Source organism: Argentina anserina, chromosome 3 (genome assembly GCF_933775445.1).
Source record: "Argentina anserina chromosome 3, drPotAnse1.1, whole genome shotgun sequence".
NCBI classification, from domain to species: domain Eukaryota; kingdom Viridiplantae; phylum Streptophyta; class Magnoliopsida; order Rosales; family Rosaceae; genus Argentina; species Argentina anserina.
Window position 1 is genome coordinate 15227955 of NC_065874.1, and position 16331 is coordinate 15244285.

At 36.3% G+C, this 16331-nt stretch overlaps 1 long non-coding RNA gene across 1 annotated transcript; it reads right to left on the bottom strand.

Moving 5' to 3' along the window:
- Positions 1-852: 852 nt before the first annotated feature.
- LOC126788833 (uncharacterized) lies at positions 853-3130 on the bottom strand. The gene is made up of 3 exons (XR_007671434.1): positions 2964-3130; positions 2450-2513; positions 853-1140 (listed from the first exon to the last, which is right to left on the bottom strand). It is a non-coding gene; the product is annotated as an uncharacterized LOC126788833 (long non-coding RNA).
- Between the last annotated feature and the right edge of the window lie 13201 nt (positions 3131-16331).

The window sequence follows — 16331 nt, forward strand, 5'->3', positions numbered from 1 at the left end:
AATAATTTTTTTTTTATATGTGGCAGAGAGCAACATCATATTGAAGACCAATTAAAACCATATGAGTTAATGAAATTTTCATTGGGTTCGTCTCACACAAATATTTATTTTAAGAGTAACCTACTATAAACCAGAAGGAATATGAGATGGTTAAATTCTTAAACTACCCATAATAGCCCATGATTTATTATTCTTCACCAAATTCTAAATACTATTTGAAGGATACTATCATGAAATCGCTAAACAAAATGCACAAACGTGCAAGCTGAAATTGAGGATTCTGCCAAAGATAGGAAGAGAAAAACAACTTATGCAATCACCCACGATCTCTACATGTATATGTATCATTGTTTAATTAGTGCATATGACCCCTAGGCATAACCACGTGATCCACATGGAGCACTGAAATTTATTTGTCTTACTACATATCTTCAAGGCTTCAACCCAAACATATATTACCAATTTACACTTTTACACACGATGAGAGAAAGAAAAAAAAAACCAAAACCATTATTACTTCGTTGAATTGCTACTGATAAACCAATACATTACTTGATCAATTCAACTACTATAAAGTATGAGCATAAATCATCAGAAGATAATGTGCAAAGTTTACATTTGACGCAGTAGAGGTCAAATCTAAACATGTGTAGGTGAAGCCTCATCAAATGGCTTGGTTACAAAGTCTCGTTTTCCTCCTTTTCTTCGACTATTCCCAGTAAACTTCACACTTTCATGGTGATAACCTTTCTCCTTCTCCTTTATGCTCCATTCAGACATGTAATAGTCTTCTTTGATTGCACCATTACCGCATGATGGACCAAAAAACATGTAACGACCCCAAAATTTCAAGCTTAAAAACTCAAAATTTCAAAGTCGTTAAACACCAAACAATTTCAACGAATCGAAATCATTTAAAATGCCACAGCGGATCATCTCTGAGTTCAAAATACAACTCAGTTAAACCGATTATTACAACCCAAATTATAATTCAATATTATAACAAATGGAATTGCGTAATCCTCACAACAAACTCACAAGATAGTCACACAAAATCCTCACACAAGCTGGAGATAAATAACTTCAAGTCCTCTGAGCGGTCCGTCAATTCCCGCTAATCCACACCTGCGGAGTTATCCACTACACCATCGAATTGGTGCACCGGGATTGTAAACACAAACCCGGTAAGCTTTACAGCTCGTATGAGTAAAATGAAAATATAACTCGCATATTAATATATATACGAACATCCACAAATCAAACAAATATAAATGCACTCATGAGTAAATGGACGGCCCATCTGGTTGTCCCAAAGAAATATGAAAAGAAGCGTTCATGAGAAATTAAGTAACCCTTCTGGTTACCCAAATGCATTTATAATACGGGTACCAAGAACGCTGGTACACATCTGTTACCCCTCTCGTAATACACCGCCGATATTGGATAGCCACCCGCTACCCAACATCCAAAACAATCTGAGTACCCATGAGCAGATAACCACCCGTTACCTCACATGCAGTACTACGACAGACAGACTAGAGCTCTAACTGTATCGTAACTTTCGCCCGGCCAAAGGCTAGGTTCCGACTTGCCAAACACGTACAATAATCTCACATCATATTGTACCAAATCACGTCCGAAGACAAATCAACATTTTAACAATCTCAATGTTAAAATCACATACAATAATCTCACATCATATTGTACCAAAAATCATGTCCGAAGACAAATCAACATTTTAACAATCTCAATGTTAAAATCACGTACAATAATCTCACATCATATTGTACCAAAAATCATGTCCGAAGACAAATCAACATTTTAACAATCTCAATGTTAAAATCACATACAATAATCTCACATCATATTGTACCAAAAATCATGTCCGAAGACAAATCAACATTTTAACAATCTCAATGTTAAAATCACGTACAATAATCTCACATCATATTGTACAAATCAAAATCACATGCTCGATATTTAAATCTTGTCATCGAAATGACATAAATCACGATAAAATCATAACAGTATATTATATAGCAAACTATATATATACGTACATATTTACCATTTATACAATATATATATAATCCATTATACCATATACATGTCATATTTCATAAACTCGTCCGAAGACAAAACTCGTCCGAAGACAAAACATTTTAACAAACTCATGTTAAAACCACGTACAATAATCACACCTCATATTGTACAAAAATCAAATCACATGCTCAATATTTAATTCTCGTCATTCGAAATGACCAATTCCAATGAATTCATAACAGTATATAATATAACAAACTATATATATATGTACTTATTACCATTTATACGATATATATATGTAATCCACTATATTGTATACGTGTCGTAATTTAATCTTAAAAACTCTTGCAAAATCTTGAATCACCGCAAGGGTAGATTCGTAAATAAGTGAGATTTTACTCACCTTCTTTCCTGCGTGCAACTTCCACGACTCTGAAAGTAATTTCCTCACTCGTTTCGTCAGTCACCTAATAGCACGATAAATGCTTAGAAAATGATACTTAAAATATCAGGTAACGAGTTCAGCACAGCTAAGTGTTGTTCATAAAACATTGTTCATGGAACACTGTTCATGTTTACTAATCACTGTTTCTACAAACTACTGTTCACAGATCACTATTCACAGTACTATTCATGCACCAGCACTATTCACAGCTACTATTCATGCGCCTGTACTATTCACAGCTACTATTCATGCGTCGGTACTATTCACAGTTACTATTCATGCGGCGTTACTGTTCACCGACCGCCACCAATCATCACCAAATTTCACCACCACAACCTAAACAACATTTCCAACAACTTCCTAGTTGACACCAAGTTCTAAATCCGAGTCTAAACAGTCCAAACAACGAAGAACATATATTCGGCACTATTCACAAACCCTAGAAAATTGAAATTTTGATTCGGGTACTTACACTTCGATTTGGCTCGATTCCTTTTGTGGGAATGTTGCTGGGACTGAGACAAGCAAAACCCCCCAAGAATCTCGAGCCATGGTGGCCGGAGGAGGCGGCGCCGCCACAACAGTAACTTCCGGCGGTTGCTACACCGTGTGTGGTTGTTGCCGGAGTGCAAGGCGTAGCCCAAAAGATGAAGCTCGTCGGGCCCGTCAGTTTGATAAGTGGCACGACACGACGCGACGTCGGATGGTGGAGAAATCGGCCGGAGAAGGTTTTTGGGTCGGGTGAACAGTGCACGAGCTCGGGTGAACAGTACCCGAGCTGATTTTTAGAAAAATCTGATTTTCTGATTTTTAATCTCCTTCATTCCTTTTATACTATTTCCAAAATCGGAAACGAACTTCCGACGTTAATTACTTTCGCGTCCGACGTCCGGTTCGAACGCATGATGTGTCCACAAATTCGTATTGATGAGTTCTACGACTTTCGTGAAGGAAGTTTTCGCAACCGAGTGACGGAATAAAAGTCGATCTATACGTTGCGGTAACGTTACGTTTTCTAATTAAACGATCCGAGAACGTTTCCGTTTTCGTTTCGAAATGTCGCAAACCTCCAATTGTCGTCTTGAATTAATTTCACAAGTTTAACACTTTGAAAATACTCGGCATTTAGTTTCTAAAAATTCGGGTTATTACAAAACATTCCACCCCATTGTGCGAAGTGTATCAAAGCCATTAGGAGAGTGCAACATATGATCATAATCTCGATTAGAGTGATCATTGCCTTTCTTAAGTACTTGGATCATTTGAAGAATATCAATTGGGTTAGGGCATCTCCAACCAGTTAGACTCATACCCAAACGGGTTGCCATCTACCAAAAAATTGTCTCCAACAATGAAACCCAAAATGCATTTGGCTTAATTGCCTATATCCTTGCCTATATTACTTCATCTGTTAAATAGGAATTCTCATTACTATTACAGCGGGCCCCACACATTCAATTGCAGAGATATAACGCGTTGGAGCATGGGTTTGGTTCTGCATCTCGCATAGGACAAAAAATACAACAGCGTTGATTTTAATTCCCGATGGCTCCGCGAATCTCTATAAAATTGGGTATGAGTTTGAGTTACTCTTGTTGGAGATAAACAACCAAGGAGCTCAAAATTTGAGTTTGGGTATAGGTTTTTAGTACATTGATAAAGATGCCCTTAGAACTACTCCCACATTTCCACCACCTACAGTCATACCAGCGACAATGACTTCAAAAATTGGGGAGAAAAAAATGTAATAAAGTAGGTTTCAAAGTGAGTAATGACAATCTTATCATAGAGATATCAATTAATTACATTTTTTTATAAAAATGAATGAACAACTTCAATATTGAAACTGTTACACATGCGACTTATTACATTCATAAGATATTCAAAACGTTAATGTAATCATCTTGTATATATAATCTCAACAAATATATTTTAAGAAAATGCAAATTTAATTTAAGATGTAGTATTTCCTTCCAAATGATAGTAGACTATAGAAAAACACGTGGAGAGGAAATTAATCAACCCAAACATGGATCTTTTGGTTTGATTTTAAAGTCGTTTGATTTGGATATATGTTGTGCATGTGACTGGAAAATAGGGTGTATTGGTTCAATTGTAGGGTTTTTGAGAATTATTGAAGAATATTTATATTTATTTCGTTCTTTCTTTCATTTTAACTTTTACTTCTCCTAAATTGGGGTAAAATTCTACCCATTTTCAAATAAATAATTATCATTAAATAGCCATTTTTGTAAAATAAACAAATGTTGAATATTTAGACAATGAAGTAGAATTACAAATTTTTCATTTGAACTTTTGTAGAAATTTAAAATCATTAGCATAGTTTGGCACACATTAAAGTTTTGTTATGGACAACATAAAGGTCAAGTCCAACCCTAAGCTGATAGAACTCATTATTGATGTCGTCAAGCATGCACTGGAAAACAAACTCTTCTACACGGATAAGTTGATGAAGTTTAATCATACTCTTGAAATCCAACCCTATCATGAAAGACCTCATGCAAGCCACCATCCAAAATTGTCAGTCCACTGACTCTATTGTTGAGCTGAGTGATAAATCAAAGGAATATGTAGCTCTATCTACCCGTTTAAATCACACTACCAACTGGAACACACATGTGTGGGACAATGGGGTAACTGGTTTGTTCGAAATGGTTTTAACTAACAACTAGATATTCTCAACAAAGATATCAAGGATCATTGGAGTATGATTAAAGCACAATTGGTGGTTAATACAAAATTGAGACATCAAATGCAAGTCCTAATGTCACTGATCAAGGATCAGATGCACTCACCATGAACCATCTCCAGCCCCTCTCAGCCCGGCTATAGATTAAATTCCTCTAGGAAATAGCTTCAATTTCACCTTTACTCAAGGTTAATTAGTTAATCATGCATAATTTTTTATTTCTCTATAATATGAATTATCTTAGAAACCAGCAGAACAAACTATAAAATGAAACAACGTACATAAACAAAATCAAAACTAAAGAAAATAATGCACAACTTATGCGAAAAATATGTGTTATCTATAATCTGAGTGCCCAAAAAGATTTGAATAAACTCTCACTCATATAATACTCAGCACAGACTAAATCCCCAAATTCATCTAATTTATGTAATTCAAGCACTCCAAATAATCAACCTCCTCACTACATAATTAAGTTATAGTTTCATAATATCAAATATCTATCCTCCAACATATCATTCTTGAATTTGTATTCACGGTTGAAGTCATCCACATCAAGGCACACCAATCCTAGGATACGATGAAAATTAAGGATTGTGTCACTCCTATTAATCCAGTAATACTGACGTAGTGGGCATTTTGGATATGTCTTCCTGAGTATTTGGTTAGTTGATGTGTTAATTCATCAAAATGCTTAAACCAAAAGGTGGCATAATATATCTTCATTCATCGAATCTAAATATACTCATTCCCAGACCTCATTTAATGCTTCAACCATATCAGGATTGATAAAACTTATCTTACCCATTGGATATATCACATATCTAAATCAGTCTATATCCCTACTCCCAAGGAATTATTGGTATGCACTTTTCCAAGAATTGTTGTTTGGCCTAGTGAAATTATGGTATTGTTGGGCACTACCACAAATCACTAAGGTTCTTACATCTAAGGAAGAAAATAATAGATACCTTATGAGATCCTCTATACCAATCTTACAATAACAAATATAATTATTAAGAAAAATATAAGAAAACTTCTATGAATGTTGATTGTTCATGGAAAATTTAATTGATCGTATGACAAAGAAAACTCACAAATTCTTGAACGAAGTCGATTTAGATATGATACCATTTATGAAGTAGACAAAGGAAACAACTGTTTAAGCTAGTCCACAACAATGTTAATCAACTTTTATTTATCAATGCATGCCATCAGATCAACACTCATATCAGAGAATACAAGATTTGTGGACATCTTGTGTTGATGAAGTTGTGTAAGTATAAAATGTGTTGGCAATTTTCCTATGTGACGAAACATAATAAACGTGTTCATTCTGGTTGAGCCGAGTTCAAGATGAAACTGGTTCTGAAGATTCTGGAACCAACTATGGTAAGAGAATCATACATTATTGTTGCATTTAAAGGTATATCTATGCACTCTACGCTGTATAGCTTCAAGCACATCATTTTAAAATAATCTTATACTACCTAGCATCTTACAATAAATGTTCCCAATCATCCTTTAAAAGCCTCTCCTCTCATTTATAACTAGAAGTCTTCTATGATGAACTGCAATAACGCTCATTAATGTTCAAAGTAGCAATTCCTCTTGTAAATCTCTAAAAAAACTCAATGGACATAGATTTTTCCATTCGACCATGCACATCTTTCAACATCAAAAGCAAGCATTCACAAAAATTTGTCATCTTCAGCTCCGTAAGCTGTCAAGCTTGCTTAGCAGCATTTGATTTATTGGACAAATTATTAATCATATCGGCAACGGTCACCACGTATTCTTTGGAAAATGTTTGGACTCATTCTATATTGAGTTCAAAATTTCTGATCTATAAAAATTAGACGTTCGATAAACTAGTTCTTGAAGCATAATTTATTATCTCTTGGTTTGGATGACGACCGAAATTAGAACCATGCTTTCAAGGAAGGTATGTGGATGCAACAATAACTAAGCTTAAGTTTGCATTGGTCGTCAACATCGCTTCATCATCTTTAATATTATCCCCAACCTATTCATTGCAATGAGGGGGAAAACATGTGTAGTGCTAGAAGGATACAAAATTGTGATGTTTTGTTAAATTCATATTTTGTGTGTATTGAAAAACCAAATTCTATTTGTTGACATTTTTTCAACAAAATTTGATAAATTGATAGGGTCACGTGTTAGCATTATATTATTTGTAATTTGATCAAAATCCAATATTAATAGCCATTAGATTGAATAGTGTGGAAATGTTTTAGAATGTATGTTTTTGTCGGTGGTTAGTTTATTTATTTTCAAAAGGATGATTGGTGGTGTGTCATAAATATCAATCGATGAATTTTTTTTGAAGTATTATTAAATAGTGCTATAGCATATCAAGTTTATATTAAAAAAATACCCTATTGTCCTTTTCTCTCTACCCTAGCCACTAAGGTTTCAGAAAAAGCTCAACAAAATCTCCTTAATTCAGCATGGTTGATCAATCTCCTATTCGTGGTTCCTCCTCCGGGTTGTCTGGCTCCGCTTGTGTGGTCCTTAGTTCGGCGAGGTAGGCGGCGGCGATCAGTCGTCATTTATATCTTGTGGGTTGACTTCTTTTCTTCAAACTCCCTTGTTTTAAGAGTGCGATACCACCTATATGGCGTTAATGTCATGGTCTTTCTATCCATGATGCTGGTGAGAAGTACCTATTTCAATTTGACAAGGATACAGATCGTGATCAGGTCTTTAATGGTGTCCTTGATACTATCGGAATTTCAAGCTTGTTTTTATCAAATATGCTGGGATTGCGCCGGTTGAGGAAGTCCTTATTTTTGAACTAGTAACTTAGGTTGTCGTTCATGTCCTCCCAACTAATCTACGATGTAAGGAAGTGCTCTACTGCATTTGCTGGGAAAGGTGGAGCATTTGGATTTTTTTTTATGATTCATCGAAAGGAGGAAGAACAAAAAATCAAAGTTAGGTTTGACGTGCGTGGTTTAACCAACTTGGATGTTGTTTGAAGCATCACACACTTTGAAACTGGAAATCTCTTTAGTGTTGGCTTATGCCGTGTGTGCAAGTTGTTCTAGCATGATGCTGAAGGTTACAATCAGTTTCTGGTGTTGGAACGAGCGAAGATGATGCATGGTCCTTTGCTTGAGAGGGCCAGATTATCCCTTCATTTTTATTGGTTGCCGGAAAAGCATAGGAGTGCTTCAGCTACGGACTCGGCTGGAATTATAGTTTCCTCTGGTGCAGGAAAAGCTCTAGGGGTCTGGCATTGGCATTGATTCCTTCATCAGATCTGAAGGCTGCTGTTCAGGTTGAGTTAGTTCCCAAGCCTCGAAGTGCGGTAATGGAGGTTGATTCGGGAAGTTTTGTGAACTCTAAGGCTGGAGCTGCGACGATTTTGTCCCCTTTCGAAGATGATCAGATTACTCCGGGGAGTGTAGGGCATGCAGCTTTAAAGTTGGCTATTCCAATTCCCCCTTTGCTTAATCACTTGAAAAGTTATGGTACGACGGAGTTACGTCGGCCTTGAAAGAGGTACTTGTAGTCTAAGTTTTTTTTTGTTGAAGAAAATATATCAATTGTGGTACAAAATAAGAATGAGAAGCTTTAGGTTTCTTCCCAAGCTAAACATATGCACAGTCGCCCTAAAGGTTCTACCAATCGGCCTACGGCTGCTAGTGAATTAGATATGGATGCTCCGACACCTTCCAAGAAGGTGTATACTTGGAAGTTCCCAGCGAAGAAGAAAAAGACCAAGGCAAGAGTGTCTCCTCCTTCAAAGGACCTCAACCCGAGCGAGGGTTCTATGGACCAGATGGTGGTTCAAACTGAGCCTCTAACTTCAAGGGATTTGGGTCATTCAGACAAACCGGCAGAGCAGGTGCAAGCTCCCTTTGCTGATTTGGCTTGATATTAAATCGTGTCGCAACTTTACAATGGTGTGGTTGTTAAAATTTATTAATTTTCTACATTATTTGTAATATGTTAGTTCTTGTGCTGACCATAAAAAGCTGGGTAAATTTTGGCTAGCTTTTATTTTAGTTTATTTAGCTTTTGCAGTCAGAAGCGATAACTCTTTTTGTTAGCCTTTGCGTAGGGCTGGACTTTTTGACACCGAGTAATTGGTGCCGGTTATCGGTTTCATGCTTTAAAAAAACCGGTGGAAACAGAACCGAACCGAGAATTGACATTTAAGGTTATAACTTGTATTTGATGAACATATGTAATCGATTGGGTGCTTGTGTAAAACATAAATTTGGTAATAAATATATACATGTATAGATATGTGATTTTGTACAAGGTAATATATGATTTTGATTTTTGTATGTGTACAATTATGCATGCAGAGATCTAATGTAATGTTTTTGGGTTTTGTCAACTAGCCCTCATGTTAAGACAAGTTTGAACATCCGGTGATGAAACTCATGGGGTTAAATGTTTATTTTGGTTAACTTGTTGTGTTTTAGCAAAACACTATTTTTGTTTACTTAATATTTGAGTTTTTGATATTTGGTGAATATAACTTAATTAAAGTATTGAACTTGTAGCTTACTCCTTCACTTTTAATCTTTTTATTTTCACTAGTCAAGTATGAAATGTCAATAAGGATATTAGGTTTTGTAACCGAAACAAAACCGAAACCGAACCGAATTATAGGTTAACCGAAACCGCGGTTTCTATGTATATTTTCGGTTTCGGTTTTGGAAAACATGAAACCGAAAATTCGGTGTCCGTTTTCGGTTAGTGCTCATAAACCGAACCGTTGGCACCGAGTCCAGCCCTAGTCAACGGGCTGGGCCTTAGTAAATTTAATTAAGTGGCGGGCTAGGCCGGGCCAGGTGTTTTCACAAAATACGAAGATCCAAACCCGCCCACCTAAAATGAGCTTTTGCGGGCCGGGCCTTGCAGGCTTGTATTAGAAAAAAAATATAATACTCTAATTTAAGTGTTTGAAACAATGAAAGAACTATTAAAAAACATTCTAAAAAATCATAAATAAATTCTAGTTTCGAAATATTGTCAACCGACACCTATAGATATGATCGATATATATATTTAGGGACCCTGTAAAAAATTCATTCGGTTTGAACATGGTTTGATCGTCCGTACATAGGGTTAACAAAAAAGAAGCGTTTTCACATAATAAAACCTCATTAACCAAATGAGTTTCCTCGTTACGACCACACACGATCGGTGACAAAAATTAGATGATTTCAAATATGTAAACAAATTTCCGAATTCGCATCTTAGTAATAAGTCACTCCTTAGGGCATATTAGTGTTGTTTTTGGTTTACCGGAAATTCCAACGGTCAAACGAGGTCTGAATTGTATGAAATTTTAAAATGATCACTAAATATATATACTGATCACATCGGATGGTGTCGATTGATTCAGAGAAGTTTCCTACATATAGTCGCTACATAATGTGATAGTTTTATTATAAACCTAATATAAAGATTATAATACATTAGTGGACACTTTGGCAATCGACAACTCCAATTCGAAATATGGTCGATCGACACAAGTAAATGTGATCGGTATATATATTTAGGGAACCCGTAAAAATTTCGTCCATTTTGGACATGATTTGACCGTTCGTACCAACGGTCAAATAAAAAAGAGGCGTTTTGACATATTGAAACCTCATTGATCGGGACTTTGTCAAATAGATTTCTTCAGTGCAACCGCGCACAATAGGTATACAAAATTAGGTGATTTCAGATATGCAAACGGCTTTCGGCGTTCGCATATTTGTAATAGGTCTTCCCTTAGGGCATATTAGAGGTGTTTTCGATTTACCGAAAATAATGACAGTCAAACGAGGTTCGAATTAGATGAAATTTTAAAATGATCACTAGATATATATACTGATCACATCGGATGGTGTTGATCGATCCCGATAAGTTTCCTTCATATAGTCGTTTCATAATGCGATAGTTTTATTGTAAACCTAATATAAATGTTATAATACATTAGTGGACACTTCGGCGATGAATAACTCCAGTTCGAAATATGGTCGATCGACACTAGCAGATGTGATTAGTATATATATTTAGGAAACCCGTAAAAATTTCGTCCATTTTAGATATTATTTAACCATCCGTACTACGGTCAACAAAAAAAAACGTTTTGACATATTAAAATCCTCATTGACCGGAACTTTACCAAATGAGTTTCTTTGGTGCGACTGCAAATAATCGGTGACAAAAATTAGATGATTTCAGATATACAAATGGCTTTCGGTGTTCGCATTTTGATAATGGGTTTTCTTTTATGACATAGTAGTGTTTTTGTTTTTCTGTTTACCGGAAATTCTGACGGTCAAACGATGTCTAAATTGGATGAAATTTTTACAGGGTCACCAAATATATATACCGATCATATCGACTGGTGTCGATCGATCCCGAGAAGTTTTCTTCATATAATTGCTTTGTAATGTGATAGTTTTATTCTAAACCTAATAAAATATGTATGTATAATATTTTATTATTTGGCGGGTTTTAGTGGGCCGGGCCGGGTTTCACACCTCTAATTTAAGCTCGGCCCTCTACCCACGGAAGCGGGCTGGGACGGGTAAAAGCTCGTCGGGCTTGCGGGTCTCCGCGGATTTTTTGGATCCGCGGGCTAAATGATGAGGCCTACATTTGCGTGTGTTATCTTGGTTCTTCTTGCTGAAATGCAATCTTGTTGACGTTTTGATTTAAAAAAAATACAATAGTATTATTATCTATGGCATACAATACTATTATTTTTTTCACCATTATTTATCTGCATCATATATTTCTCATTTACGTAACCCTAACCCAACCCAACGGGTTAAAGAAGTAATATGTTCAGACTCAGTGGCGGATCCTAATGGAGGCCAAAGGGGCGGTTATAATTATGTTACAATTGTGTATAGTTATAACATAATTGTATATAAATGGTAAAATTATTTTCTATATATGGTATAATTATGCATTAACTAATATTTAAATTCAAAAATTAATATATATTGGCCCCTTCAAAAAATTTAACCCCTCCGAATACTCATTTCAAGATCCGCCACTGTTTAGACTCTAGAGGTGGACCATAATTTATTGACCCACTTGCTCTAAAAGCAATACTGTTATAGGAAAATAAGAAAACTCTGAGAAGTGAATACGATGGAAAGTAGTCTCTCTTTTTCATTGATGAATAACCCTTTTTATAGGGATGTTACAACAAATCGTAACCATAAGTCATACTTAATCTATAACCCCATCATTATAGTTAAAGACTAAACTGAATTTGACATACTGCATTATGATTGCAAAGTTATTCCACTCGAACTCATCGGCAAGTTGACAAAATGGCGGTGCATAACAGTCCCTTGTGGGAACATCTAATTTTGAGAGAGAGAGAGAGAGAGAGAGAGAGAGAGAGAGGTTTCCAGAATGAGAGAGAGAGGTTTCCAGAATGCAACAACAAAACAAAAGTCCATAAATACAAAACTAAGCAACAATAAAGTATAGAAGTATAGAACTAATTATGCTAACAGTGTACACATATCACTGTTTGGCTAAAAATCATCTCGGCCGAGGACGGGCCGAGGGGCTCAGAAACAATTGTCCTTCTTGTTTGTGGGTGTGCCAACTCGCGGTCAGATGGCCAAGCGAGGTTTTGCTTTATGTGTTTGCACTGGATTTGACTTCTTTCAAGTGATTGTCAACCGAGGAAGGAGCGCTCTCGGCCGTTGGGTTCATAAACCTTTATTCGGACTCTGGCCAAATCAATAGCCGAGATCTTCAAAGACGTCTACCTGTTGATTGAACTCAAACGTGCGGGTGATAGGCGAGAGATCGATTGGGTGAAGGTACTTGCAAATCACTGTGAATATGAAGTTGCAGCGGATTCAGTTGTCGGAGAGTATCTTTTCAATTCCTATTTGTATATTGATTGGTTTTGTTGGTGCTGGACCCTTTACATTGATTCACAAAATGCTATATATACAAGTTGAACCCTAACTATACATATCTCGCAATGGCAACGAATGTCAACTTCCTTATAGGTTGTTTCGAACATGAATGTTGAGACTCGGCTGATTTCCGAAATGGCTGGACCCTTTACTCGAATTGAAGGCTTTCCTTGTGTGGCACTCCTTGACTTGGATAATTTCCAAGATGGTTGGATCGTGTGAGCAAATTGAGAGTTTTCATTATGTAAATTCCTTCCTAGACCCACTCGGTCATGCCTGTCTTTGGGTTCTGATCGTAAGATAACTAAATGTAAACTACAGGACGGCCCAATTCCATTTGTCGGTCGCGTCCATTTGAACTATCTAAATAATCATGGATCGTTATTAATTAGTGTGGCATCTTGGTTGGACTTAACCCAAAGCTTGGCCGTCCTGACCCTTTCCTCTTGTTATTCTCAACTCCAACCAAATGAGCAAGTCTTTTAAATTTGGCTAAACTTCAAACCAATTTAGCAACTCATAAGGGTTGCTAAATTTAGGTGCAAACAATCACGGGCTCACAACAGCTTAGTACAACTTCCACAAAGGGGTTGGTTGGGCATCACATCGATTTCATCCCCATCTTCGATTCCTAAATGCAAAAATAATCATACATACAGACATAAATTAAATAAATGTAGACTCATGTACATATGATATTCATTAAGAAGGAGACGAGGAGAATGTGACCTCCTCTACAGTGTGCTCGTTACGAAGACGAAGGCCATTGAACAATAAAACAAAGCAGTGTTCGTGCATTGAACATCTATTACAATAAGCACCAATAAGCTTGCTCAATGTAGTGTTTTTCTTGATCCTGAAACACACTTTCTCCTGATTTGCAGAATATGAACCAAAACTATTTCATTGACAATACATACACAAATTATTGTAATATCCATTGCCACAAATGAAAAAAAAAAAAAAAAACTTCAGCCCATATCTAGTAAAAGAAAACAAGGCATGTCCAATGAAGATATGGAAGCATCACATATTTGGCTGGAAAAAATCTTGTCATGTAATTACGAAGTTGGTAGTTTCATCATTTTATGGTAAATCATCATCAAACAACTTCGCTTACAAGAGCGAAATTACTTCAGTGTTTATATTTATTGCTATATTAAGTTTTGCATTCATAAGACAAACCCTATTTTGCCATTTTGGAAACAGATTTCATGAATTGAAGGGAATCCTTAAAGAATGAAAGAAAGATGGAAGGACCTGGCGATGGCCATTAACAGTGACAATGATCATGGCATCGGCAGTGGGCTGATTGCGTGGTTTGACCGAAATTGCGTCAATGACATCCCCATCTTCCATTTCCAACTAAAGTAGAAAACGCATTCATTCAGATCTACCAACTCAATGGTAAGATCTTAATAGAAAAAACTCAATAGTAAGAACTGCATTAACATTTCACAGAGTTAACGATGAACATATAAATGAGGGAAGAGACCTGATCTGGGGTCGCCTCGGCCGAAACATAATGACCTTTGTAAACAAAAAGAATATCACTACGTCACAATGTCAGTCGCTCACAGAAAACAAACATAAAGAGTCCTCAACCACAGTTTCTCATCTCATTACAGTGTATACTTCACGCCCGTTCTACAAATATGAACAATAACAGGTACAAGAATGTAAAATAGAGGTTTGATCCAAAATATGGAAAACCGATAGATTCCAAAGCATAGTTACTTGCATATTCATTTTCCAAACCATAGAAAAGAAAAGTCATTTTTCAATTCCTACTTAACATACACCTTAAGAGACAGAAAGAGAAAAGGCTGGGCCATTGAGTTTACCAGGGAGTACTTGATCTTGAGGTTGATGTAGGCAAGTGCTTCGCTGCTACCATCGATACCCTTCATTTTCAAAACTTGATCGAGTTTGTTTCATCCAGAGCTTCTAATTTCTGGAAATTTCAAGTTTCTAAACACAATGCGGAAATTTTTAGATTCTGGCCGACATAGACCGGCACTGGAGCTCCGGCTGACATAGACATGAGCGCCGAGACGAGAGAACACGGCCGGGACAGACAGTTCGAATGTCTGGAGCTGAGAATTTCTATTGTTTCTTCACCGTCTGCAATCTTCACCCCCTTTTAACTTCTGCTCTTGGGGCTGTAGTGTGAAACTACGAAACTATTTATCTTGGGAAATACCATATACTCAGAGAGTCTCTTTCTTTTGTCAAAGAATACCATTGACCTGTTGAGTGAAACTTTTATGAATTTGACAAGAAAATTTATGCGACTTGACATGCCGTTCACCAATTCTTCAAGAACATAATTCAATCCAGTTGGATTCTTGGCTATGCAGGACAAAATATATTTGAGCAATATTGCAGCTTTGCAGGTGTTATACAAATTATATTGCAGCCCTATATTATATTTGTGATAGGCCCTAAATTAGCCCTAATTAAATTTAGCATGTGTTAACCGAAATTGTTGCAGACATGAACTTGTTAAGTAATGTCAACAGTTGAAATACTGTTGGAGATCGCGCATTTAAAAATTGATAAATAAAATAGAGATTATATGTGAGTACATAATATCCAATTATACCGATGTTTTTTATGATTAAAACCCAACACCTGTAAGGTGTCTAAGTTGAGACATTATCGATACAGTTGTTCTACGGGTCATGTTTGTCGCAGTTTAACATTATATCAGAGCGGGTCTCTCTCCAGTCGCGCCTCCAATCTGTTATGGGCCCTACTTGGGTGCCACTTTCTTATGAGCCCGAGTTGGGTTCCATTATCATGTCATTGAAGGGTTTAGAAGAATAGCCTGATGCTTGTTGTATATTACTTGATTTATTTTTACACTGAAATGTTCTATAAATAGGCTAACAAAAGTACAAATTTACACAAATTACTCCTTAATTAGCTCTACTTGAATCAAGCCTTAATTGGCTCCTTAAATCACGCTAACACTTCCTCTCAAGTTGGCGCATACATATCAACCATGCCCAACTTGTTAAGTGAGTCATAAAAGGCATTCTTAGAAACTCTTTTTTTGAGCATATCGGCAAGTTGCTCTTCTGTAGTAACAAAAGGAAAGCTAATGATTTTAGCGTCTAGCTTCTCCTTTATAAAGTGATGATCAACCTCCACATGTTTTGTACAATCATGTTGCACAGGATTATATGAAATATCA